At 47.3% G+C, this 25,049-nt stretch overlaps 1 protein-coding gene across 1 annotated transcript in view; it reads right to left on the reverse strand.

Moving 5' to 3' along the window:
- The window catches only part of LOC146201839 (uncharacterized), a 112,439-nt gene that overhangs the window by 42,349 nt on the left and 45,041 nt on the right, over window positions 1-25,049 (reverse strand). The window contains exon 2 of the mRNA XM_084587796.1: window positions 18,639-18,704. The gene's annotated coding sequence lies outside the window, so the exon portion shown is untranslated. The remainder of the gene's footprint in view (window positions 1-18,638; window positions 18,705-25,049) is intronic.

The following is a 25,049-nucleotide window of genomic DNA, read 5'->3' on the forward strand; positions in this document are numbered from 1 at the left end:
CGAGAAAAAGGGCTGGAAGGGAACGTTCGCTCCCTCTCGGTACGCCGCAGGAGGTTTGTGACAGCCGAACCAGAATATATCGAATCCGAAGGAAGAAAATCTCGAAGTAAAATACATTAGTAATTTGGCAAGTATATATATATATATATATATATATATATATATATATATATATATATATATATATATATATATATATATATATATATATATATATATATATATAGAAGTGGCAATACATAAGCTTGTCTGCAACCTAGAAGCAAGAATACATTCATCCGCGCTATAGCGAGCTGGCTGCGCATCGCTCTCGCCTAAGCTGGTTCGCAGCGAAGCAGCTGCGGACGATGCTTTGGAAGTGGCCATTGTCAATCGAAAGGTATTTAACAACCAGTAAATACTACTTCACTAATTAAATTTAAGGTGCAGTTGGTTTTTGGCAGCGCTTTTGCAAGTAAAGCGAACAAAAGGCCTTTCGGTGATTACCTTCACCGCATAACCGGATGAAGGCAAAACCCCTGCAGTTCGCTGTCGGTCTTGGGTGAACAGCGGCTTGCGCCTCCGCTTCTCGGTTCCAGGCAGTTTATCTCGACCATGCAGAGGGCAACCGACCGTTGGCGAGCACATGAGCCCAACAATATCCCAGCTAAATGTAGCCGATATTGTATATATATATATATATATATATATATATATATATATATATATATATATATGTATATAAAGAAAACTACAGTGTGCCGGAGCCAAAGTGAAATTAACTGAGAGCTGTTGACAGTCATCTATTCTATATCTCAGCTATTTTCAAAGATAATTCCTAACGGTTAATCAGCTAACTTTTTATTTATTGGTTTGATGAACAAAGCGTCAATGCAAAACGTTGTAGATAGCCTCGAAAAACGGCCAGCTATGTTCGTTTCATTAAACTGCGATATATGTAACTTTATTTATTGTCCTTCAAAAAGAAAGCTGTCATGTAACCAGCTACTAGCCTAAGTAGTTCGCCCAGGGCGCATACAAAGCTTCATTAGAGACAGCGCTCCGGAGAAAAGCGGATTATTTTTTATCTGAGAAGCGTCTCGGAGACTTTGAAATGGCGCCGCCATCACGTGGAAAATTCTTTTGTTGTTGTTGTTCATTGCTGCAAAAAAAAAAAAAAAAACTGCATAAAAGGCTGCGGACCAGAAGAGCGGTGGACACAGGATGAGCGCGGAAATCACAACTAAGGATAAAATAATCAACGTTTGAGGTCACTGCGGCACCCAAGCAAATTCTTTCTGGAAGAAAGAAGAGACACGGAAGAAGAAGACCCTTCCGGTTTGTGACGTCACATTATGACGTAACACACCATGGAAGTTAGTTACCACGTGACTTCGCTTGGACGCCAACATTACCCCCTTGGCTATTTGGACGTCTGATTTACTTGGCTCTAATTAACTAATTACTCCGCATGCACCAAATTTCTTCCCCAGCGAGATTTTTCCTCCTCTATCTAGTGCAACCATTCGTTTTCTTATAACGCGTTTCGTTCGAACGTAATCCCGCGGGCAAACTTCTGGTGACACAAGCTTGGAAACATGCCCACTTAATGCTTACGCATTAAAAAAAAAAATGAATTATCGTCGTACTGCGCCTTCTATACAAAGGCGGCGGGTAGCTGCTCCCAGCGAGGGGATGTATCGAGTAGTAAGTACCGACCTTGATGTGCAACTGCAAAATTGTTAGTGTCTTAACTCAGCTAAGCCAGGATATACAAATCAAAAGCAGTAGTGAGACCGAATCATTTGTCTGTTTTTATTCTTGTCGCACCTTCTTTTTCGCCTCCTTGCGTCGTCGCTTTGCAAGTCTCTCTTCTCGCTCTTCAGGAGTTTCCATCGCTCGTTCAGTTCTCTCAGCTTGATTTTTCCTACGTGCCGCTTCTTCACCGCGAGAGATTTCTACAGGATGGATATAGATTCGGCTTGCAGGCGAGCGTAGCGAGCGCTCCTATACTAAGCGTAGCATTACATGGCATCATAGCACTATGGCATGCATTACAAACTCGCCGCAGTCTCATCGTGTATATATATATATATATATATATATATATATATATATATATATATATATATATATCACCGCGCATGCGCAGTGAGGCGCATAGATAAGTGATGACGACACTCGCGGCGCTCCGCTGAGGCCGGCGATATCTACCGGTAATAATAAGTTTGCCAGGTGTGTGATGTAGAAGAAGAAGCGAAACAGTAGCGTGCACCACACGTGCGAAGAAGTGGGCGGCGAGGAGGCCGCGCGCCGATAGGCACAGGCACGCGGCTGAAGGTGGCTGAAGTTCAAACTGCGGCGTACGCGAAAGGCGTCGCCGCCAGTCCAGTGAAGCTTTCGCTTCAAAAGTGTACATGCGCCCACAAGGCCCATGCCGGCCGCGCTGGAAGTGGCAGAAGCATATTTTATCGCGAAGCTGCAACATGACTTTGTTAGCAAACCTCCCGTTGTTTTATCTGACAATGAGCTCGTGTTTCTTGGCCGTTTTCGAGCTTCAATTTCTTATGTTTTCCTCGTTTTCACGTGTCATGCCTTTCTTCCTTTATATATCCCAGGTTTATCGATATAGCCTTAGTTATGAGTTAAACGCTCCTCATGTGACTGTCTTTCTTCTGGTCTGTTGTCGTTTATGAGCAGTTTTTTTTTTTCTTTTTTTTTCTTTTTTTTTTTAACAGTGAACCCACACCAACTCCCCTTAATGAGTTAGCTACCGTTTACGGCCGGTATATGGAATACTTTAAGTAAACGCTGGCATGGCGTGAACAACATAGCTAGCTGTTTTCCAAGATGACTTTTACATCAGCCCTTTATTCCTCGTGACAATACTTAAAAGGCGAGCTAATTAGTATTTACCAGTTATTAACTTTGCTGAACGAAACAAATATCGCATATTGGGTGAGTCGGCTTTCGATAGCCGTCATCTAGTTTTGCTATACTAACAGACGCGCCCTCTTTAAATCTTCCATTACATTTGGCTGGGACACCTGACATATATACAACACTGAGACCTCCTGGCTCCAATACCTTGCGTTGCATAGCGTAAGTCGAGTTTTACGGTAGCCTTCAAGCGCACCCCACATTCATCTCGTCCGCCAGGTGCCCAAGGCAGCGCAGCCGATGCTTCTCCGCGTTCTTAGGGAAAGTGCCATACAGAGACACGGCGTTCGATAAATGAGATTTCGAAATTAGAGTTGTGAAACTTCGTATTTCGAAAATCGATTTTAATATGCTGATAGACCGACCTTCGCGATTTTCCTATACTTTTACACAAGATTTTCAAAGGAATAATCTGTGTATTCAATATAGCCGAAAATTCGAAATATCCGTGGTCGATATATCCGGACTTGACTGCATGAGCTCGTGCATCAAATAGTTGCTAAGCACCGCTGAATTTTACCCCAATGGGAGAAAAGAAACATATTCGAGTGCGGAGGTGAAACTGAAACGTTTGTTTGCTCGTTTACCTGTTTGGTTTCTGGTTTGCTTGTTTTTTCTTTTTTCTGAGCCGCTGCAACATACGAAATGAGCGTAACCAACTGGCCTGAGTTAACAAGCTGATGATTTGAGTTTTCATTACATGCTGTTGGGGTAGTGCACGTCTATGGCTGTCACAAGCTGTAGCGTTCCGTAATGAGAAAAAAAAAATAGCATCAGCGAGAACCAGACTGCCCATTGCGGAAAGCTGACCAGCGATCGCAAGTGTGGACCAAATATCTTCACCTCACACATTATGACGAATTTCCCATCCCCCATCACCATCTCATGGAACGCCGCCAACACCGCGAAGTGCCGCCCCTCCGATTTCGCGAGTTCCGTTTCGGAGGGACCCATTTGTTGATGTATGGCTCGCGCCCTTTTGGCGGTGCAAGATGTCGCGACCGGCTCCTCGGACTGCTCAGCGCGAAATCGTCAGGGTCCGTGGTAGGTGGCAATTGACTCGCGGCCCAGCCCTCCTTTGTGCGCCCGGCTCTGGCGCTCGCTGCAAATCGATGAGGCGCCCAGTGCCACGCTCAATGAGGGCGGCTCATTGCGGTCCATCCTTGCGCCTCCGAAAGGAACTGAGCGGCTTTCTTCGCTCGCGCTCCGGTTTGTCGCTGAACCCCGGGCGCTCGTTAAACCTTGAAGAGACAGACTTTTTCCATTAGACGCATTCTAACGATTCTGTTGCGCCTCGAGAAACCAGTGGGTCGCGCTGGTAGTCACTTGGAACGTAGGCGGATTTTTTTTTTTTTTATCTTCCTCACGGTCGCGCGCAGCAACGCTTGACAGCGCACAAGTCACTTCGAAAATTGAAATATAATGCGCGTATTTACCGAGGCCGGAAATGGAATTTCACTCCATTTCCTTCGAACGAACTGTTAAATTTGGGGAGAAATATAATCCTCGTGGTTTATGAAGAACTATCGAACCTTTCATAAGGCTTACTTTCGATTGTTTAAAGATACGCGACGCTCGAAACCTGGCGCAGTATTGCTATCACAATAAAACTTCACTTGAAAGAAGACGCTCTTCCCGTGACGCTATGATGCGAAGTTTCAGCATTACTCATTCGTTTCATTCTGCTAAACTCGAGCGTGCTGCTCTGAGAGGTTGGCTGTCTGCTTTTAGCGTCACACGTTGTCACGCTCCAATCCTACGTAACTACTCTATCTGATAAGAAGCTGCCCAATTGGTAATCGATGTCCGTCACGGTATACTCGCAGACGACTGCACTGGCTACAGTCCTTTAGAAGGGAAATATTTGTTATCATGGGAGCTCGCGAGTGACGGGAAACGTAACTACAAGCAGTCGCAGCCGAAAAAAAAGAAATGGTAAACTGTGCTTATAGCGTAGCTAAGCTCTCAATATTGTGCAGTAGCACTGCTTGCCCTGGTTTAGAATTGCTTTGGTCTGCTGAGCCACAACCGTACGATGTGGTGAATTCCACTGCCGTTGTCGTCTTGCCCGCTGCTGTTGCCGTCGACAAGCGCAGCGACACTTAACATCAGGCAATTAAAATGAGCTTCCGGGCCAGCTTCCGTGCTAAAGCGAAATAGCAGGCACAATCGTTTGTTGTTGTTAGCCTCTGCAAAATATGGTACGCACCTACGGAGGAGGTAAGGGGGGGGGGGGGGGGGGGGGGCTAGTGACCAAGGTGTGGTGGTGCATTCAAGAAAATTCCCCGAGGCGATTGCAAGAAAATTGTGGGCGCGAAGCGGGTACGTGAAATAGTGCAATGATGCAAAAACGTGGAAGGATATTTAGAGTCAAATAAAGGAGGAACAGGAGTTTACAGCAGCGAAAAGGAACAGCAGTTTACGTTAGGTAGCGAAGCACTGGAAGTAGTAGGCTTAGGACAGGTAGTAACCGCAGATCCGGACCATGAAAAGAAAATATCAAGAAGAATAAGATTGGGATGGAGCGCATTTGGTAAGCACTCGCAGATTATGACTAGCAGCTTACCGGTATCCTCAAGAGGAAAGTATACAACAGTTGCATCTTGCCTGTACTCACCTATGGGGCTGAAACGTGGAGGCTAACCAAGAGAGTTCTACTTAAGTTGAGGACAACGCAGAGGGCTATGGAACGAAAAATGGTAGGGGTAACATTAAGAGATAGAAAGCGTGCAGAGTGGGTCAGGAAATAACTCAAGTTACCGACATTCTAGTAAAATTAAGAAGAAGAAATGGACATGGGCAGGACATGTAGTGCGAAGAGAGGATAACCGATGGTCGCTGAGGGTAACAAACTGGATTCCAAGGGAAGGAAAGCGTAGCAGGGGGCGGCAGACAGTTAGGTGGGCGGATGAGGTTAAGAAGTTCGCAGGGGTCAAGTGGGTGCAGCTAGCACAAAACCAGGTTATCTGGCGAAATATGGGAGAGGCCTTCGCCCTTCATTGGGTATAGTCAGGCTAATGATGATGATGAAAACCATAACAGCTTTGAAGCAAAAGAAAGGCCTCCTATGTTTTTTAAACATCTGCAAGAGTTTTGGAAATAACAAGTGAACCCACCCGATGCAGTTAGGTAGTCATGAAAATTCCACAAATGACAACCAAAACAGATCCCTTGGCTTTCGCACCGAACGACAGTAATGCCTCGTTCACACATGAGCGAAATACGCTGCCGCCGACACGCTCCTTCGTTCACACCTCTGAGCCAACATATCGCCGCCGTCGCCGCTTCGACTGCAAGCACCCGTTAACCCTGACCTGACCGCTCGACTGCAGCTACGAATGCCACGAAAAGCATACAGCTATGCTAAGTGCCGAAGGAAAAATGAATTATCATTCAATTGTTCACTAAATCATGGCACATTTGAGCCACGTAATGTGGCAGTAAGAGCTTCAACGTGCTATTAGCAGGCATGGTAAACAAAAGGTGCATATCTGCCGCTCATACTTAAGGACAGCGTCGATCTTATTGCAAATGTCATTGTTCCCCTATTGCATCCTTGCCTATTGCGCTGGTCTCCCGGCGAAAAAGGGCTTCGGATAAAAGTAAAAACTAAAAGGTAACGAAGCCCCTCAAATACAATAAAAAAAGCTAAAAAAATCAATTTGTAAAAGAAAAAAAAAACTGTAGTGCAAGCGGGATTTAAGCTCAAAGCTTATTATCTCTTGCTCCGTAGCGTCCTGCACTAACCACTCGGCCACGCCGAGATATCAGTTGCTAAGAAATGTTTTTTTCATTATATGTCGAGGCCTCATTTATAACGGAATTCTTCACGTTTCGAGGTGTACAGGCCATTGCTGCCACTCTAAAAAATGCAACTTCTTGACCATCAGAGCTTGCTGCCTACTCTCAGGAGTTGCAACATATGTTCTGAATACCATATATGCGCACTATATTGTGCACTGGAATCATTTTAACATGTGGAATTACACAGCGCTGGCAAATTTAGGAGCGCCGGCTCTTCGGTCATGCTCTGCTACCGTGGACGTAGTTTTCGCTGAACACGGAGCTGTAGCACAAACATTCAAGGAAAAAAAAAATGCGACGAAGCTTCAAAACCTGCAAGCGCAGCAGCGAGGACACTAGTTTGTTGGTAACTAAATCTTATTTGTATGTAAACATTTCGGGAAGCGTTGCGATGACCGAGGGATCGGTTTGTTTATACGCATTGCAAGAAGGAGCCCAAAAGCTTTCGAAACACGTAAAGTATTGTGCATTACAAGCACTCTATTTTGTTTTGTTTTTTTTTTTTCTTTCATGGGCCCATCACTCGGTAAATTACTCTCTTCCTCGTTTTATCTATTTTTTTCCCCCTGCTGTTTATGCTGGGCCACGGTGCGGGCTCGCTCTCTGATGCGTAGGCCTGCAGTGAACATTTTGGCAGTAATCATCGTGTTAGAGTGACCTCAAGAACAGCTGTGCATGTAGACTACATTATTCAATTCCAGATTTAGTTGTACGTTAATCGCCAATTTGTTATGAGACAAAGTCAGCCGCACCGATCATCGTCTCTCTCGAGACGCTCGGAAAGACGTAACGAAACGTAGAAACTCTCGAAAAAAGATACACGATATAGCTTCACGGCGTCACGGCATCGAAAGCATTTCGGCTGTGGCCGTCACTAATTGTGAGGGTCGATGGCGAGTACGCTGTTGCCATGTTGGCCCCTGAGGGATGCTAACCGGTTGACGTCGCAAGCCGCGCCGGCTCAACTTCCTCGCCTTCCTATTGGCTGATGAATCCGGCGGCGAGAATCGGTCTCGGACCGACTTGGCTTTCCGCCGAGATTTCCGGCGGATTCTCTCCCGTGGCGGCAGAATTCGCTCGCTCTCGCCGCCGAATGCTCAAGTGTGAACTAGCCATAAAAGTGGGAGTGACAGGGGAGCCCTAACCTTGAGAAAGGGACTTCCAGGTAATTCTTGACCAAAGCCACCCTGGAAGCTCAGGAGGCGATGATCACTATCTTCACAGCATCGGCCATAGCCACTGGAGTCGTTGAGTGAGAACTCCCCCTGCTCCTCCAACCACCCGCTTCATCCCTCAATGAAAGTTCCTCTCCTCCTCCTTCTCTAAAGTGTGAAACGCTGACAAAAGAGGACAAAACGTTCAATGGATTCAACTTCTTAACATGAGCCACAAAGGTGTGTCGGCGGTCACCCACGTATTCTGCATCGCAACAGCGTAGGGCACCTTTGTTTACATACAAAAATTGTCTTTAATATCTAATATAATTGATCTAATATGGGTGCGAGCACACGTGGGGAACCCAGGCAACACACACTCGAGTATAAGCCGACCGAGCTGTGAACTTCGCCTAGGACCTGGGCCCTGGCGTTCACCTAATACCACGATTACGCCCCACACTAGATACTCGGGAGAATAACCTACCCACCAGCGCACAGATCACTATCCTGCAGAGAGCAACAGGTACCGTGGGGGAAAGATGAAAATTATACCTTCCCTAACCCATAACTCATTTTATGATTCTTTAACTGATAAATCAGCCCGACCTGTCGCTTCTGTTGCGAAACAGAACATTAAATCACATAATTTGGGATTGTCGGGCCCATCTACCTCCTACAGAACTCCTGCCTGATCCCTCAGTTGATACGTGGAATGAAGTATGGGTTAGGAGAAGGAGGAGGAAAAAACTATAATGAAACGCAGTATTAAGCGTCGAGAATGTCCTGGACCAGGGTCATCAAGGCCAACTGGTCTTTCAGCTGGTCAGAGGCTAACGAAGCCCGCCACGTTGAGGGAGAAAGGTTTGGAAAGTAACTAAGGTGACTTAATTGCAGCAGGGCAGGAAAAAATACAGTGTTCTAAGTTAGCATAGGGTTCAGGGCAATTCTGTCACGCGGAAGAATGTCTGATGCGGCAGTGAAACTATCGGGCAGGAGTAAAGAGTGTATTTAGGTGTATGCGTCAAAGGATCTGGCGTGGCAGTGATGGATTTACCCGGAAGTGGAAGTGTACGAAGAGTTTCTGTAATGTTGTCATAGTGAAGACCGATTTCTATTTGTAGTGAAGAGTAGCGTTCCACGTGGGTGGGTAAGGCCAAGGAATCCCAGAAGCCCAGTGTTAAAGTTCGCGGGCGAGGCGATGCACTACCTCATTGCCTGGTATTTCAGCATGATCAGGGATCCGCCTCAGTGTGACGGTGTGGGATGTAGTTTGGGAAGAGCTTTGTGTAAATCATCCTGTAGTTCTTCGGGAATGCGACTGGTGTGAATGGCGCGAACAGCCTATATTGAACCAGTGTACAGGTATGTCCCGAAAGGTTAGCGCATCTGCCCGGAAAACCCTGACATTTCCGACCCGGGCATCCAAACCAGAGCCGTGACATGTGCCGTATGTCGCCCGGAATCTTCATGATCTCGGACGCCTTACTTCCTCTCGTCTTTTCTTTTTCAAGTAATGTTATACTATACACTTGTCCAACGTTGTCCTCTCCATGCGCCACCTGGAGGCCAGGCGCCAAAACACAGTCACACATTCAAAATGAATACCACCCAATCCGGCCTTTCGAGTAACATTTTTAGAACAGATTAAGGAAGATGGCTCCCGAAGCTGATCGTGAAAGACTGGAACTTAATCGAAACCGGCTACCGAGGTTGCGCAGTGGTCTAATGCTGTGGCAAGCGAAGCTTATCTGTTTGCCTTGGACTGTGCTCAAAGCCACCGTTGGCGAAGAAGTATTTTATTCGCATCTTATACCCCGGTCAGACGAGCAAGTTTAGTGTCACTTTCAACGAGTGCACTCGCCTTTAGTGTCATTCCCATCGTGTCACACGATGAACTATAATGACACTCGCTGCCGAACACACTCAGCGCAAAGTGAGTTTGGGGAACTCACTACACTTTGTCCGGCAGGCGAGTGTGTAGTCTCGACAACAGGGCACTTCATATTACTCATACATTTTTTGACAATTACAATGTTTTAAAATGTTTATCGTAATTTTATGAGCGTTTCTATTAATAGGCAATGGATTTAAGCTCAGTTCAGTTCAGGCGTTCAGTCGTGTCCGACTCTTCGTGACCCTATGGACCATGTCACGCCACGCTTTCCGGTCTCTCACTATCTTCTTAACATCACATAGCTTCATCTGCAATGCCTCGAGAATGCCATCTGTCACCAACTAAAAACTATGCGTACACTTGAATAGCTACCCTCGCTCTCAGTGCTTGCGCTGGATTCGATCCCGCATCCTAGGGAACGGTAGTCGAGCGCCATAACAAGTGCACCACCAAGGCGGGGCAGAATAAAAATTAAAAAAAAAATAACGTATTTAATTAAATAGCGAATTAACTGATTCCAATTACGCCTCATTTGGTGTCCGCAGTAGCCCCAACGTATTCTCAGAGCTGAAGTTAATATAAAGGCAGTTATCCTTTAAGAATTTTGTACATTTCTGTGTGTATATATATATATATATATATATATATATATATATATATATATATATATATATATATATATATATATATATATATATATATATATCCAAGTAAACAATTCAAAAAAATAAAAAAAAAAAGACAAAGTACCATCCCCAACGCTTTCCTTGGCCTCGCCGACTGTTGGCTTCTTTCCTTCATGTATTATAACGAGCACCCTCATTTCCCCTTAATTGATCTGCTTGTAGCTTACGGGGGTCTCGGTTCTGGCAGTCTTGAAGCCATAGGTAGCGTAAGAGGGTTCTAGCACAGCTTTCGCCCTCGCTCTTGATCACGTTCTACGTGACGCTGGCGGTAACAAAGGACGTTCTACGTCCGCCGCTATGGTTGAGGGTGGCGCTGGTGAACACTCTCAAGGTTCGTATACAGACAACATAAATACCCAAGCAAGTAGCAGGGGGGACAGCGGCCGATGTAGCTCAGCTGGAAGAGCACGGGACGCGTTATTCGGAGGTCGTGGGTTCGGTTCCCACCATCGGCACGTTGTTTTTTCTTCTACTTTGTGTTTAATTACCTTTCCCATAAACACTACGTTACTAATTTCTGTGATTATCCAAGTAAACAATTAAAAAAAAAGACCAAGTACCATCCCCAACGCTTTCCTTGGCCTCGCCGACTGTTGGCTTCTTTCCTTCACATATATATATATATATATATATATATATATATATATATATATATATATATATATATATATATATATATATATATATATATAACACATGTAGCGATGACAAGCCCCGGTAGCCACAAAGCCACTGGCGTTGCACTTAAATGAAACTCTTAATTGCGCTGACTTGCGCCCGCCAAAGAACTAAGCGAATTGACAGCGGCGATGATAACAAACGTGCTCATCGGTCGTCTAACTAAGAATGTCCGTCGCACCCGTCAACGTTTAATTTAAAGGCGACGAAGAAGCATCTAGATAAAGCCGCAAACTGCTACTGGCACAACCTGGAACACTGCAGAAACACACGCGAGTGGCCGGAATCTTCGAGACACATTTCGGTTCATCTTGGGCGACAAAGGAACTGATAAAGTTGCGTCCCGCGACAACGAGCATTAACAAACAAACAATGCAGAATTGATCCGCGCGCCGGAATCAGAGTGATAAGTCCACATGCCGGCGGCTGACGAAAGAAAGAACGAATAAAGATTTGAATGGCTTGCGGCAATATCCACTGCTCTCACCATAAAGACGCGTGTATGAAACAGGAATTCATACCCCTATTTGGTTTCATAAATAGATTCCCGTTTCACGTACAGAAACTGTATACATTTTGCCTTCCAGTATAAAAGTATTAAGTGTCAGATGTTAGAAACGAGAAGCCATAAGTTATTTATCTTATTCTGTTGAGGGGTTTTGACCTAAATGTCGGTTTAAAATATCTTTCTACTTCGCATTTTTTATAAATTTTGGGGTGGGAATGAGGAAATTTTGGCATAATTATGTCATTACCATAGTTATAAACAAACTATAACAAAACTACCTTTAAAAAATAAAGAATATATCAAAGGGATAACTATTATCTTTGGAAGCTCTGATGGAGGACCACATATCTGATGCCTCGTTGTTGGAAAGTAAAGCTTTCCTACGAAAAAATATAACGAACATCAGACGAATTGACTTCAGCCATTTCACTCTGAATATATATACGGTAATATCGCAATTAATCACCCACCCCTAACAGCACTCCGCCACCTTAAATTAATTGAAAATCAGCAAAAAAAAAAATGAAGCTACAAAATATGCACTTTTGTTTGCATCTATAGCGCGGCTTGACAAAAGATACACTTGACTTTAATCGCGGGATGTTATCTTGCTCGCAATACTCATTGTTTTATGAGTCTTGCCAACAACAGTAAAACAATATCTTAAGGAGTATATCGATTAGATAACGGTGTGCAACAGTTCTTCGCCATTCGATAAGGCAAATCGCGCATAACAGACTCTGGACCACACTATACACGAGCAAAATTTTTCCCGCTACGAGATAGGTTTGGATGCAGCATGTATATGGACGATCCTTTGGTCAAGACAAGACAAAATATTGAAGTCCGCGCGCCCGCCTGCGCTGAAACTCGAGTGAGCGGCCCGCCCGCTGAATGATCTCGAGCAGCGCGTTTCCCGCTCGCCTACAAATAGTTGCCAAGGTTTTTTCCTCTTCCCGCCCTTGATACATTTTCCAAACCTCCTCACTCAACAAACAATTTGAGCGTGCTATGCTCACCGGGTATATCGTCGGCAGTTGAGTTCCTGTTTTAGGGTTTGTGGTCACGGTGATATGACCATCTCGCAGAGTGCTTATCGTACTTGACTGTACCGAAGGCCTGCGAGTTTCACAGTGCCAAGATGAGTGACAGCTGCCGAAACGAAAGAGATTTCCGGGCCCAAAAAAGTGACCGTCATCAAAGCACTAATTGACATCGGTCTGGAGCATTCATTCTCCTCCACAAGAAAATGCTGCGTTGCAATGAAACTGCGTAGTGGAACTGTTCCGATCAGTGTGCTCGAAACTGCATTGTGCACCCCCAGCAGAAGCACTAGGGGCAGAACTGTCGCGCGCCTGCATTTGGCTGAACCCACTTCCACCGTGCCTCGGGCCGTATCGATCGGCTTCGGGTTCATTCAAGAAATCGAGGCAAATTGTAGGCAAGGAAAAGACGTCTTCCAATATTTTAGCCCCATCATGCTCTGTGCGATGAAGTCGACTTAAGCCAGTAAAAAAAAAAATAATAATAATAAAGGGGGGGGGGGGGGGGTGCTCGTTCTCACTTGCTCTGAAAACACAAGCACTATGGCCACGACTGTCTGAGCACTCAGTGACTGGATGTTGTTTGATAAGCACGTGTTGACGTGAGCAGTTGTAGCCGACTTCTCCCTCGGCTATAACAAAGCAATTGATATAACGAACGAGTATCGGAACCCCTTCATTTCGTTAGAAACAAGCTCGACTATACCGTATTCCCGAGAGTAAATTCGCACAGGAAGGTTTCGTGCCTGTGCGCAAGAGTACTTCGTAAAACGGAAAGCACGTGTCAGCCGACACAATGATGACACGCGCACTATACAACACCCGTGCCGCAACAATACAGTCCTATGCATTCGTCGCATTGTGCTCACGCGTGCGGTACGCTTCATGAGGCGTCCGCGAGAGAGAAGCAAGTTTTTGTTGGTCGAATGACGAAGAGTGCTTCGTGGGAGGCGACGATCGCGGAGCATGTTTCACTCACGGTGGCTGCTACTCGGCGTCCTTGATGTGTTAGATCAATGGTGCCTTTAACGACACCGCACATCCGACGGCCCCGCGACACGACATAAGTCGGAGGGCTTTTCTTGCGCGCCTCTTGCGTGTCATTAAAGCCTTTCCGCATAGCTACACTACTCTCGGAACACAAAACACTGTGCCAAACACGCCAGGTCCAAACAAGTCAGTTTTTTTTTTTTTTTTTTTCTGAAGATGGCACTTCATAACTGCACCGATGGAGCATATCACTTCAACGATGGGACCTTGGCTGCCGAAAATATAATAGAACCGGCTTAATCACATTATTTCCCTCCTCAGCGTGCAGTGCAGATCCGACCACACTTGAGTGCTCGAGTGGTGCTTTGCGAAGGAAATGAGCTGAAATCTTATCGCACACACTTTGTATAGGGGCAAGCCGCTGGTGGCTGTGCGGTTGTTGTATCTACTGGGCTGAGCTCCAGCGCAAGTATTATCAGCGGAAGTTGCTGCTTGTTTTAGAATGTCGCTTCATTTCCTCCGCAGAGCACCGCTCGAGTGGTCTACACGAACGTGATCGTGTCTGTACAGTGCGTGTAGCCTTATTAAGCACAATCACTCAAACCATGATGGCAACTGCAAGGCGCTAGCGACTGCTGTTCCCTAATGCGTAGCTCTGAATTCTTTTATCACTTGGCTATCTCGCTTTGCACCACTCGCAAAGTCTGCTGCGCGTGTCCAGTGGTTTGGTTTGGTTCAGTTTAGTTTACGCGGTTTAACGTCCCAAGGCGACTCAGGATGCAAGAGACGCCACAGTGAAGGACTCCGAAAATTTCGACCTCCTGAGGTTCTTTGACATGCACTGACATCGCACAGTACAAGGGCACCTTATTGCTTTTCGCCTCCATCGAAAAGCGACCCCAGCGGCCGGGATTCAACTCCGCGTCCTTGGGTACAGCAGTTGAGCGCCCTAACTACTGGGCCACCGCGCCGACGTGAATAGATCGACAAGTTTCGACAGCCTGGCCAAGGTCGGCCCGAGGCCAAATGCCGAGCTTGGCTAGACCTTTGGAATTTAAACCCTGACCTTACCGTGGCCGAAAGCATTCCACGAACAAAAATCTAGCTTGAAAGTTAAACCTGACAGAATAAAAGCTAGCGATTGATCGCAGTGTACCGGTGAAAGTTAACTTCTGGTTGGTCATCTGCCCTGCTAAACGAAAGCAACGAACTGTTCCAGAGCGACGAACCATTCCTATAGTTCGTCGCTGTCCATTTACAGAACCGACGCAAACAGCATTCCTGCCAGAGCAAGTGGCGCCTGACTAATTATTTCTCTTTCTCCACCAATTGGACATACTATACTTCATAAGCGGCGGGTAGCGCTTTTGAAGCTGGAAGAAATTTTTTGACAAGAATTCCGACCGTTTCAAAGTTCCCGGTGGTGAAGAACTAGGAGGAGTAGTTATTGTGCAGCGCGGTATGAAATTACGAACGTCGAACCTACCACCGGGAACGCCAGAGGCTAAAAACTGGGAGGGGGGGGGGGGGGGGGGTTAATGCAAGTCGCTTCCTTGTTTCGAGTGATTTCAAGCACTTTCGCTGAAGTCAAGCCGTTCTGTCCTTCTTCCTCGTAGTCATGAGCAAAACGACACAATTAAAGAGTTCAACCACGTACTCCTTCCACAATGAAGTATTTCATCTTTACGGCCTCTCTCAATAACGAAAAAAGAATGCGTTTTTTTTTTCTCATTTTCATTCCACCTGCAGAGCGCTTTAAACCGAGCTGAAAGAAAGCACTGCTTGAATTCCGACTTTCCCGCGTTAAGGTGGGCATATGCTGACACGAATTTCTTCAAGAGCTTCACTGAAGGCCTACTAAAGTAGCGTTTCCTGTAATCACAAAAAAAAAAAAAAAAAATTCTGCGCAGTTTTTTAGTCTCTCTCTCTCTCTCATTTTTTTTTTTTTTTTTTTTTTTGCAGTTTGCAAAATTTTCAAAATCAGAATTTTTTGTTATTTCAATTAAAAAGTACTACAGAACTACAGACTGCAGAAAAGTACTACGGAGAAAGAGTACCGCTGGCAGGTACTACAGAACTAAGGAAAATTCTGGCATTTAAGACAGAATTTCTGGCGTAAACGTCAGAACTACAGAATTGTTTTATCGTATTTTTTACACGGTTCTGTAGTTGTTTTTCTTTTTTTTTTTCGAGTGGGAAAAGACAGCATATTCGGTTCGCTGTAACATGCGTCGAAACAAGCCAGCATGCGCCACAACGTGAACTTTCAGATAATTGTATAAGCAGCTGCTAAAGACGTTGCTCGTGCACTGATCTTTCACAAATGGTATATAACGCGTGCTCGAAAGACCGACCTTATTCACTTTGATGGAATCATCACTGCGGTGGCACAGTGCTTCGAAGTCATAGCCCTAGTTAACTGCTACCCAAGGTTTTACTCAATTGGGCACGTTGTGCCGAGAAGTCGTCACCGTAACGGTCGCCAATTAACACGTCGGAAAAATTCCTGATTGATCTACAAGGTCATATTGTCGCACAACCGTACCTGACCTCGCGCAGGAATTTCAAACACCCCACATTCAAATAAAGCGAACGAATTGAGGGATGATTCAAATGCAACCATAAATTGTAGAGGAGGTTCCTCTAATTGGGTATTTCAGAAAACAGATGTAATCCAATAAGATAAATTTTCCGCCATTGAGGTTCGAGCTCGGACCCTGTGCATGCCAGGTGGGCAACGAAACCATAAGGCGCGAAGGGCTTTTTATTAATCTTATTTATATGTCTGCTTAAAGAACACCACACAGATACAGATCAGTATGCGGTACCAGACGCGTCAGAGGGGCACCTGCTGAACGCGTTGTAGTGCGTACAAAAAGAAAATGTAAAAATAAAAAGTAAAATTAAAGCAGCAAAAAAAGAAAAGCCTTCGCTATTGCATTGACTCCTAGGCGGAGCATAAGCGTCCCAAGTTTTTCTTCCCGGTTCGGTGATTAGGGCGCTCTACTGCAGAACCCAAGGACACGGGACCGAATCCCGTCCGCAGTTGCCGCTTTTCGATCGAGGCGAAAAGCAAGGCATCCATGTACTGTGGAATGTCGGGGCACGTTAAAGAACACCAGATGATCAAAATTTCCGGAGATTTCCACTATATGGCGACCCTTATACCCTGAGTCTCTTTGGGACGTTAAGCCCCTACAAACCAAGCCTTTTTTTTTTTTTTTTCGACCTGGTATACCTAAGCTGGTACCTCCAGGAACCATAAAATAAAAACTGTCTGCTCCTTTTCTCGAATCGATCTTTCTGCCTCTTTTTTTTTTTTTTTTCAAACTCTCCACCTTTATTGGTAACCAGCCGACCAACGCCAGCAATCCAGCAAATGCCAGCCTTACACTTCGATATTTGGTATGAGTCCCATGGGATATCCTGTGATATCCTTCGCACCGAGAATCATTTAGCGGCCGCGATACCTTTCGTACAGGGGGTCATTCCGCTACCGCGTTAAGAGGCTGCTTCCGAATATACACCTGGTGCACTGAAGTCAAGAGGACGATTGAAGTGTGTGCTACTGCAACTTTTAGAATGGCTAAGCGGAAAGGTAAGACCGCTGGTGACAAGCAGTCGCGGCATCCAGCGGACTCCAGGAACGAACACATGGAGCACAATTTGCACACAAGTAACGAGACTCCGATAGCATGTCTAAACCAAGCGCTGGATCAGATGCCAGTGCTGACGTCACGCGCTCAGGTATACGCTAGGTTCGCAGGGAACACGGTGTCAGGGAAGGAAAACAAACGCTGTGGAGACGGCAAAGCGTCTCGCCCCAACTTTTGCGCAGGTATGTTACTCTAGGAGCTCTTAGATCCGCCTCACGAAATGCGTAAGCAAACGGCCCCGTCGTAAACCGGAGCCGACGTGGGGAGCCAGTGCGATGAATCTAGGCCCGAAAAAAAAAAAAAAATCGCGAAAGAACAATGCTGTCCAGTGTGTAAGTCGACGAAACGGTCTGCGCACGAAAATCTAGCATCGGAAGCACCCCGCGATTTTAAAGCCTCGCCGCCTTGCTTTATTCTATTTACATCGAGCGCCTGCCGTACATAGCGCATATGAGCACACCGCTGAGCGCTAACGTGGCGCAGCGAACCCCCGTCGATCAGCGACGCTAATTTCGCTTGTGGCACAACCGCGGGGGTGTGCGCGCACTGCCACCCTGCTTGGCCGCAGCGGCAGACAAGACCACCTTCGCACACCGCAGCAGAGTTCCCCGTCTGACCGGCTGGTGCAGCTTCCCTTCGTGACAGGCCATTGTTCAGCGCGCCCGCTGCCTCTGGAAGTCAACGCTTTTCATCCACGTCAGTCGTTTGTCGGCGGTGTTCTTTTACGGTGGTTGTTTTGTATTTTGACTCTTTATACGCAGCGCTCGGTCTGCGCCACATTCTCACGAGGCGAAGAAACGCGTTTGACAGATTGACGATCCCAGATACTTCGCGCCGCTCCTGTAGCGCCAGTTCGTAATTGTTTTTTTTTTCGTCCTCTTCTTTCTTTTTGTTTTCCTTCTTTCTTTCTTATTAATTTTCTGCCACGTTTTGGACGTACGTACGTAGCCTTTACGTGGTCACTTCGAAGAGAGCTAAGCCAAAAAGGTATAGGTGGCCAACGCTGAGCTCAAATTGATTGTTGTGTACATTGCGAGCGCTGAAACCAATAGTTATTTCAAGCCGTGCATGCAGAAAATCAAAGTCAAGGATAGGGTCGCGTTACACTTGGCAAGGTGCCTCTTTTTCAGGCAGTATGAGGCTTTGTTTCACATAACGAATAAAAAGTCTAGTTCGCTTATAATGTTCGAACAAGCATACTCTTTTAGAGAAAAAGAATGTGCTTGTCGGGACATGCATGCAATCTAATTGAACGATTGATTCTCATATTCCCTCCTTGCGCAATAATTCGATGATAACTTACCAGGTCGCCTTGTCAGCGCCGGGGTTTGATGGTGACCATAATTCGGATTCGTCGGTTCAGGTATCCCTGCAAAAAGATCACGGCAATAACCATTCATATAATCTCCACTGTACCAGAAATGCACAATAACGGCACAAATAGAGCCACAAATAGAGGCGTTTTACAGCCGCAATAAGTGCATGTCAAACAGCACGCTAAAGTAGGCAGCATATGTTGGGTGCGTTGCTCAGATCGCACGCATCCTGCGTACCAACAGGCGCGCTCGCAGCAAACCGCAAGCGGCGTACACTCCATCAAAACTTCACGGAAATGTTGCAAAGCGATCGCTATGGTGGCGGCTCAGAATTCGCGCACGCGTGAATCTATAGGGATAAGTAATGATTCCAGCCGGCTCCCGCTTGACGCTAGCCGTCTCTAGTGCATGGTACGGAGCGTGCGCCCAGAGCACCAGGATCGCTGTCTGGAGCAGGCAGCCGTTGCGGTCTGCCTGCTTCCAGGCAGGAGCTGCGCCGATACTCGAGCGGGGATCTCGATCTGGTGGTGACTCAGACAGCGCCTTTCCTGACTCGGTAATTCGCTTAGCGAGCGCCAGGCGAGGCGGCCGGTGTGCGCGGTGCAGCTAGTGTTGCGAACAATCGAACATTGGTTACGGAAGTGGCAGTCGTAACAGCGCCCGGACTCTTTTCAGCGGAGCATTGTGAGCGTGACAAGGCTCTCGAAAAGTGCAAGATAATTTTATTGGCGCATACTGCGAGCTCTAAATTTGACCCAAGCAGGAGCGGTACACGACTGAACTATAATAAAATTTCGGTTGGGGCTAGTTGGTGCATTATTCCTCAGGTAAATTGAAGCGCAAACGAAAGACGGTCCACAAGGAAGAGGCAAACACAAGGACAGGCGCTAACTAACAACTGCTTTATTCTTCATGATAACGCATATATATGCCCTCAGCCACCATGACACAAGCAGAGCAAAACTGCTTGTGCCATGGTGGCTGAGCATTTATCATGAAGAATAAAGCAGTTGTTAGTTAGCGCCTGTCCTTGTGTTTGCCTCTTCCTTGTGGACCGTCTTTCGCTTGCACTTCAATTTACCTGAGGACTGAACTAACCATAAAACCATCAGCCGCAATACACTTACAGGATTCATCGCAACACCAGCACTATAGGCAACCTGCAATTAAGTTAGCTGCGTCGATCGCCGCGCCCTAACGCTATAGCAAGAAGAGCAAGTACTTTTGAGGCGGCGTTTTCACGCCATTACAGGAATCAGACTGCATGCTCTGTCGAAGCTTTACATGGTGTGTGTCAGACAACTGGACTACATCGAGAGCGCCTGGACAAGGACGTTATCTGTCACACGCGTATCTATAATAATGCTGAATATGCTCGGTCGTTTATCACCAACCAAGCGGCCCCGCCGGGGTGGCGCAGTGGTTACGGCGCTCGACAACTGTTCCCAAGGGCGCGCGCGCGATGGAATCCTGGCCTCGGCGGCCGCTTTTCAATGAAGGCGTAAAGCAAGGCGCCCGTGTGCTGTGCGATGTCAGTGCACGTTAAAGAACCCCAGGTGGTCGAAATTTCTGGAGTCCTCCACTACGGCCTCTATCATAGCCTGAACCGCTTTGGGACGTTAAACCCCACAAACCAAACGAACCAAGCGGCTGACAGGCGCATTTTTGAAGCGAGCTATAGAACAATTGCAGCGCCGCCTTGGCAGTGCAGGTTGCCTATAGGAGCGGTAGAAAAAAATCCTCCAACTTGTTCATGAAATACTTTGATTGACATCAGACCGAAGAAAGGAGATTCCACTCCGCGACAGTTTTCGGGAAAAAAAACTGAACTCAAACCTATTGCTTCGAGCTAAAATTCGGGCTATATGGAATGCTCATGTGTATATGTCACGTTTTTTTAGTGCTCGCTAATTTCTCGCTATCGGGAAGATATGCCTTCAGATTTTCTGAGATATAACCATGAAGCAACACTATTAAATTTCCTTCTTACTGCAGCTGAAGGTTGTAAATTACTTTTTATAGTTAATGCACTTAGAAAATCCGCCCTTCTATAATGTTTTGAATTACACCAGTCAGTCAATCAACCAATCAATCAATCACTGGTATCTGCACTGATGCTTCCATTCTTTTATGCATTTACGCTCCAAGAGCAGCCGAGCCGGGGGATCGACGAAACGGGACTTCTGGACGCGTCACCCGTCAAACGCCTCAGCAGGCAGGTATCCTTTTCGGAAAGGCACAGACAGGGCCTATCGTTCGAAAGGAGACCGGAGCTAGGCACCTTGAGATGGCAGGGATGGGGTGCTCCTCGACACATGACGGGGGCTAGGGTTCGAACGCGAGCCCGATGAAGCACAAGCGGAAACACAGCGACTCAGTTTGCCACGAAGCGTCCATGACGTCCAGATGGTAAGATTAGAGCAGAGACCCAGGGCGCTGCGTTCCTACTCTCTTTTAAACATGCGATCAGCAAGTCTCTCGGCTGGCCTTACTGATCCGATCAGCCAACGAATCATTTGTCTTTTCATCGTTTACAAAAGTATCGCAATTGTAGGAACAGTAGATGAAACGTGGCCACATCGTAGTGCCCCGGTAGACATTTCCGAATAAAGCTACACTGGTCCCTTGAACTAGTACATTAAACAGCACCTAAACAGATATATAACTGGTGCGCAGTGGAGGCAGTAAAGTTTTACTGGAATCAATCGGTAGTAACAATTTCAGTGCTGCGCACGAATCATTGCTTGAACATGACTTGGCTGCGCAGAATACGTCTCACTTTCAGGGACAGCCGCACGTGACACGTGCTCGGTTACTTTTCACACATACATCTTTACAAAGACGTACGATGAAGGATTCGGCATTCGCGCGACTCCGTTTTGCAAGGAAGCCCACGAGGCGCTCCTAATCTCACGTGTGCGCTATATTGAGCCATCTCGGCTGCGAAGAAGCTGCGCGTAGGCGGTGGGTAATGACTCGTAACAAATGAAGCACGTCGCCAACACGCCCTAGGTGGGCTCTAGAAGGAAACTTCACACGTGGTTCGATGCCGAACGACTGCGAACAGCAGCAGCTGCTCTTGAAACGGGCATGGACTGGAATGCCGAAGAACTTCCTTACGCCCACGCAATGTTAAACTCATCCGCCCCTCTTCATTTATGTTTCAAGCTATGTGTACTTTTTGGCAACAACGTGGCATGTTTTGATGATCCTGCGACAAGTATATAAATACTCGCTTGAGCATCGCTCGAAACATTCACTTCTCTACCGTGCGGTCTAAATGCGCTCCAGTTGAAGTAAGAACCATCAAATGGAATCGGGAGGCCGAAAGCGGTGCACTTCGTGCATGGGGCTCCCGGTTTGGGGACGCGTCTCGAGAAGGCGGAGCGATGTCCTCGCGAGCATTCCTGCGGCCTAATTGGCAGGGCGAGGGACGAACGGTCTGCGGCAGCGCGCAGACCATCGCGAGACCGGCCAACCGTGCCGCTCTCGCGACGCGTCTTCTACCGAGCGAGCAGCGGGCCTCGGGAGCGCTCATCTGGGCGTGCAATTTTTCTAGTAGCTGCGCGCGCTTCCAAATCTGCGACGGATGTCACCGATGTCAGCGTCCTTTGCGCGGGCTCTGCCACCGCGCGGCTATTTTGGTTGCGCGCGCGGCAGAGAAGCTTGGTCGCGCCATTGACTCCGCGATGGTCGGGGGAAGCTTCGGATGGGAAAGATGACTAGAGAGAGAAGCCTTCGGGGCGGCAGCCGGCGTGTGGGGCAACGGGATCTTGACTGAGTTTCGGGCCGACTCTGGGGCGTTCCATTTTCGAAAGCTATGCGCGCCCTTGCTTTCTCTCTCCGGGCGCGGAAGGAACAGCGCGGGCGTTCTGCAACGATAACGGCCCGCACGATGTAAAATAGAGCGCGCTCCTCATTTCTTTTTTGCATACGTCTAATTACGGGTAGTCCGGAGGGATCCCGTACGGCTTGAGCTGTGAGGAACCTTGGACGCGCGAGATGACTCGGTCAATTTGTGCCTCGATACCTGGCCGATTCGAGCGCGGTCACGGAACGACGGCTTCTGTCGAATATTAGCGAGGGCGGAAGACGGCTGCTTGGAAGGTGGTTGGGAGACGCTGGTGTAAGCCTAATCGTTGAACGCTGAATGCGCCGCTCGCGGTCGGTTATTTCAGCCGGGTTCGCGGCGTGAAAAAAGCTTACCCGGCGCTCTTGAAGCTGACGCTGCGCATTGGCTCAGCAGCCGCGTCCGTCACCATTAAACCGGAGTCCCCAGGAGACCAACCAACCTGGACGCGCTTACTGCTACCAGCCCCATCGGCGGGTCCCTCCAAGCATTCGTGCGGGCTAGATCACTTTTCCTTCCTTGAACGCCTCAAATCGGGGAGGGAGGAAGGGCAGGTCCAACAGCGGGGAAAGAGGAGGGTCTCCTGGGAGCGAGTGGGAGCAGGCCCGCTCTGGCCATAGCAATGAGCCCGTGGCTAGAGCGGAATAAAAATGGTCAGAGCGAGGAGTTTTTGAAATTGTGCCTCGATCTGGGCGCTCGCGGGGCTCTGGCACCAGACCCTGACGTGATGGAGAGGCGACACGCTCCGACGCCTGCGAGTTTGGCCCGCCATTTTGAAAATCGGCGCAGCGTATTTATTACCCTGCGGGTCGCGCCAAGCGCCACCCTGGCCATTCCGGACCGTATTTCTCCGCCTCGGTGACCGTGCACCACGAAGCGCGAGGAGAAAAAATGGGGAAAGAAAAGAGAAAGAGAGAGATGAAGATTTCTTTCTTCCTCAAGTCCGAATGTCATGCGGAAAAGCGTGTTCTCTCTCTTTTCTTTCTTTCTTCTTTTTCTTTATTTTTTTATTATTATTTTTTTTTTTTTTAATGTACACACGGTAGGGGTGCCTCCTGGTCCCCTGTCCACCGTCTCGTGCGGCTCGTTGCGGGACCCGGAGAACGACTTTCGGAACCGCACCAAGCGGTCGGTACCTGTGCGATACTTGTCGCTGCCCACATTTCACTGTCTTTGAAGCGTGAGTCATATAATCTGTTAATACTGCAAACTAGCGCGTTAATAACGTCAGTTAGCGAAGGTAGCCACGCTGTGCAGCTGCGTAGAAGCTACACGGCTAGAAATTGATGTTCCTTAGTATTACTATTAATAGCTCTGCATATTACGATTTAGAATAAGTGCCGCAAGATTCGCAGAGGAGGGCCATATTCAATTTCCTCTTTCCCTGAGTTCTTTTTTAGTTATTTTTTTCTTGGGGTTCAATCTCTTTAGCAAACGTACGACTCTTTTTCCCTGTTTATCTGTGCCAAATCTATGGGGAAAATTAGAACGCTTTCTCGCTCTTTTCAGAAAGGAATGTGCGCGCTGCCGAGTCCATCTATACACGCGTGCATGTTGTTTTCAATCGCATTTTTATTCTCATATCAGGACGACATTTCTTCAATCTTAGAAAATGAGACTGCGCGTTCACTGTAGGGCCTGCTTCGCGCGGGGTTTTAACGTATTAAAAAAAAATGTTTTTTTTTTCTTCGGAGAAACGTAAACGCGCGAAGAGGGATCGATGAGTCAGAATTGACGAAGATCCCAATATCGAAGACTTGTCGACAGTTGTGCACAGGTCAGGTTTGAGCCTTACAAGTAATGTGGCCGTGTGCTGCGACCGCACAGCGTGCTACTGTATACATTCCGTTTATTTCTTCCCATTCGCCCGGAGACTTGAATGGAAGAAATAAACAAAATTAGGGACATTTCTCGGACGCCCATTCTCCAGCTCTGTGTTCCTCTGACACTGCGACACCGAGGGAGCCGTTGGTGCCTCTGTAACTGTATCCCAGCAAAGCGGGGAGAAAAGAACCGCGTGCTTTTCGCGAGTTGCCCGATATAGTGGAACACTTGTCCGATGAAACCGGGTATTCGCACGAAAGGGGGCGAGTTATCCGGGGGTCAGTGAACTGTTTAATTCCGCTAATACGCCTCGCGGTCAGAGCAAGAAGGAGAAGAGCGGATTTTTTCTCCTCGAAGCGCCCCATTTGGGGGAGCGACCCCGGGGCTGCAGCTCTCGGAGCAGCTGAGTCTCTGGCGAGGCGCCTCCGATGACACGAGAGACTCGACGAGAAGAGAATGACGCCTCCCCCTTCCCCGTCCTCCACCCACCTTAGCTCCGCATTTTGCCACGATCCTTTTCCGCGCTTAAATAAGGGCATTTACGGCGCAACTAAGCCACTATCGTTACTAGCCTAATCTTTACAAGATTGCCTCGTATAGAGGGCGCTTTCTACGCAGGCAAAACGTTCGTCAGAGCTGCACTCCTGCGCCCGCTTTGAGCCATTCTGTTCTTCCTCCTTGAAAGAGACACTGAGGGCAGCTCTATCACGATTTTTATGCGAGC

The sequence above is a fragment of the Amblyomma maculatum genome, chromosome 1 (assembly GCF_055883805.1).
Source record: "Amblyomma maculatum isolate TAMU_Amacu chromosome 1, ASM5588380v1, whole genome shotgun sequence".
Taxonomy (NCBI): domain Eukaryota; kingdom Metazoa; phylum Arthropoda; class Arachnida; order Ixodida; family Ixodidae; genus Amblyomma; species Amblyomma maculatum.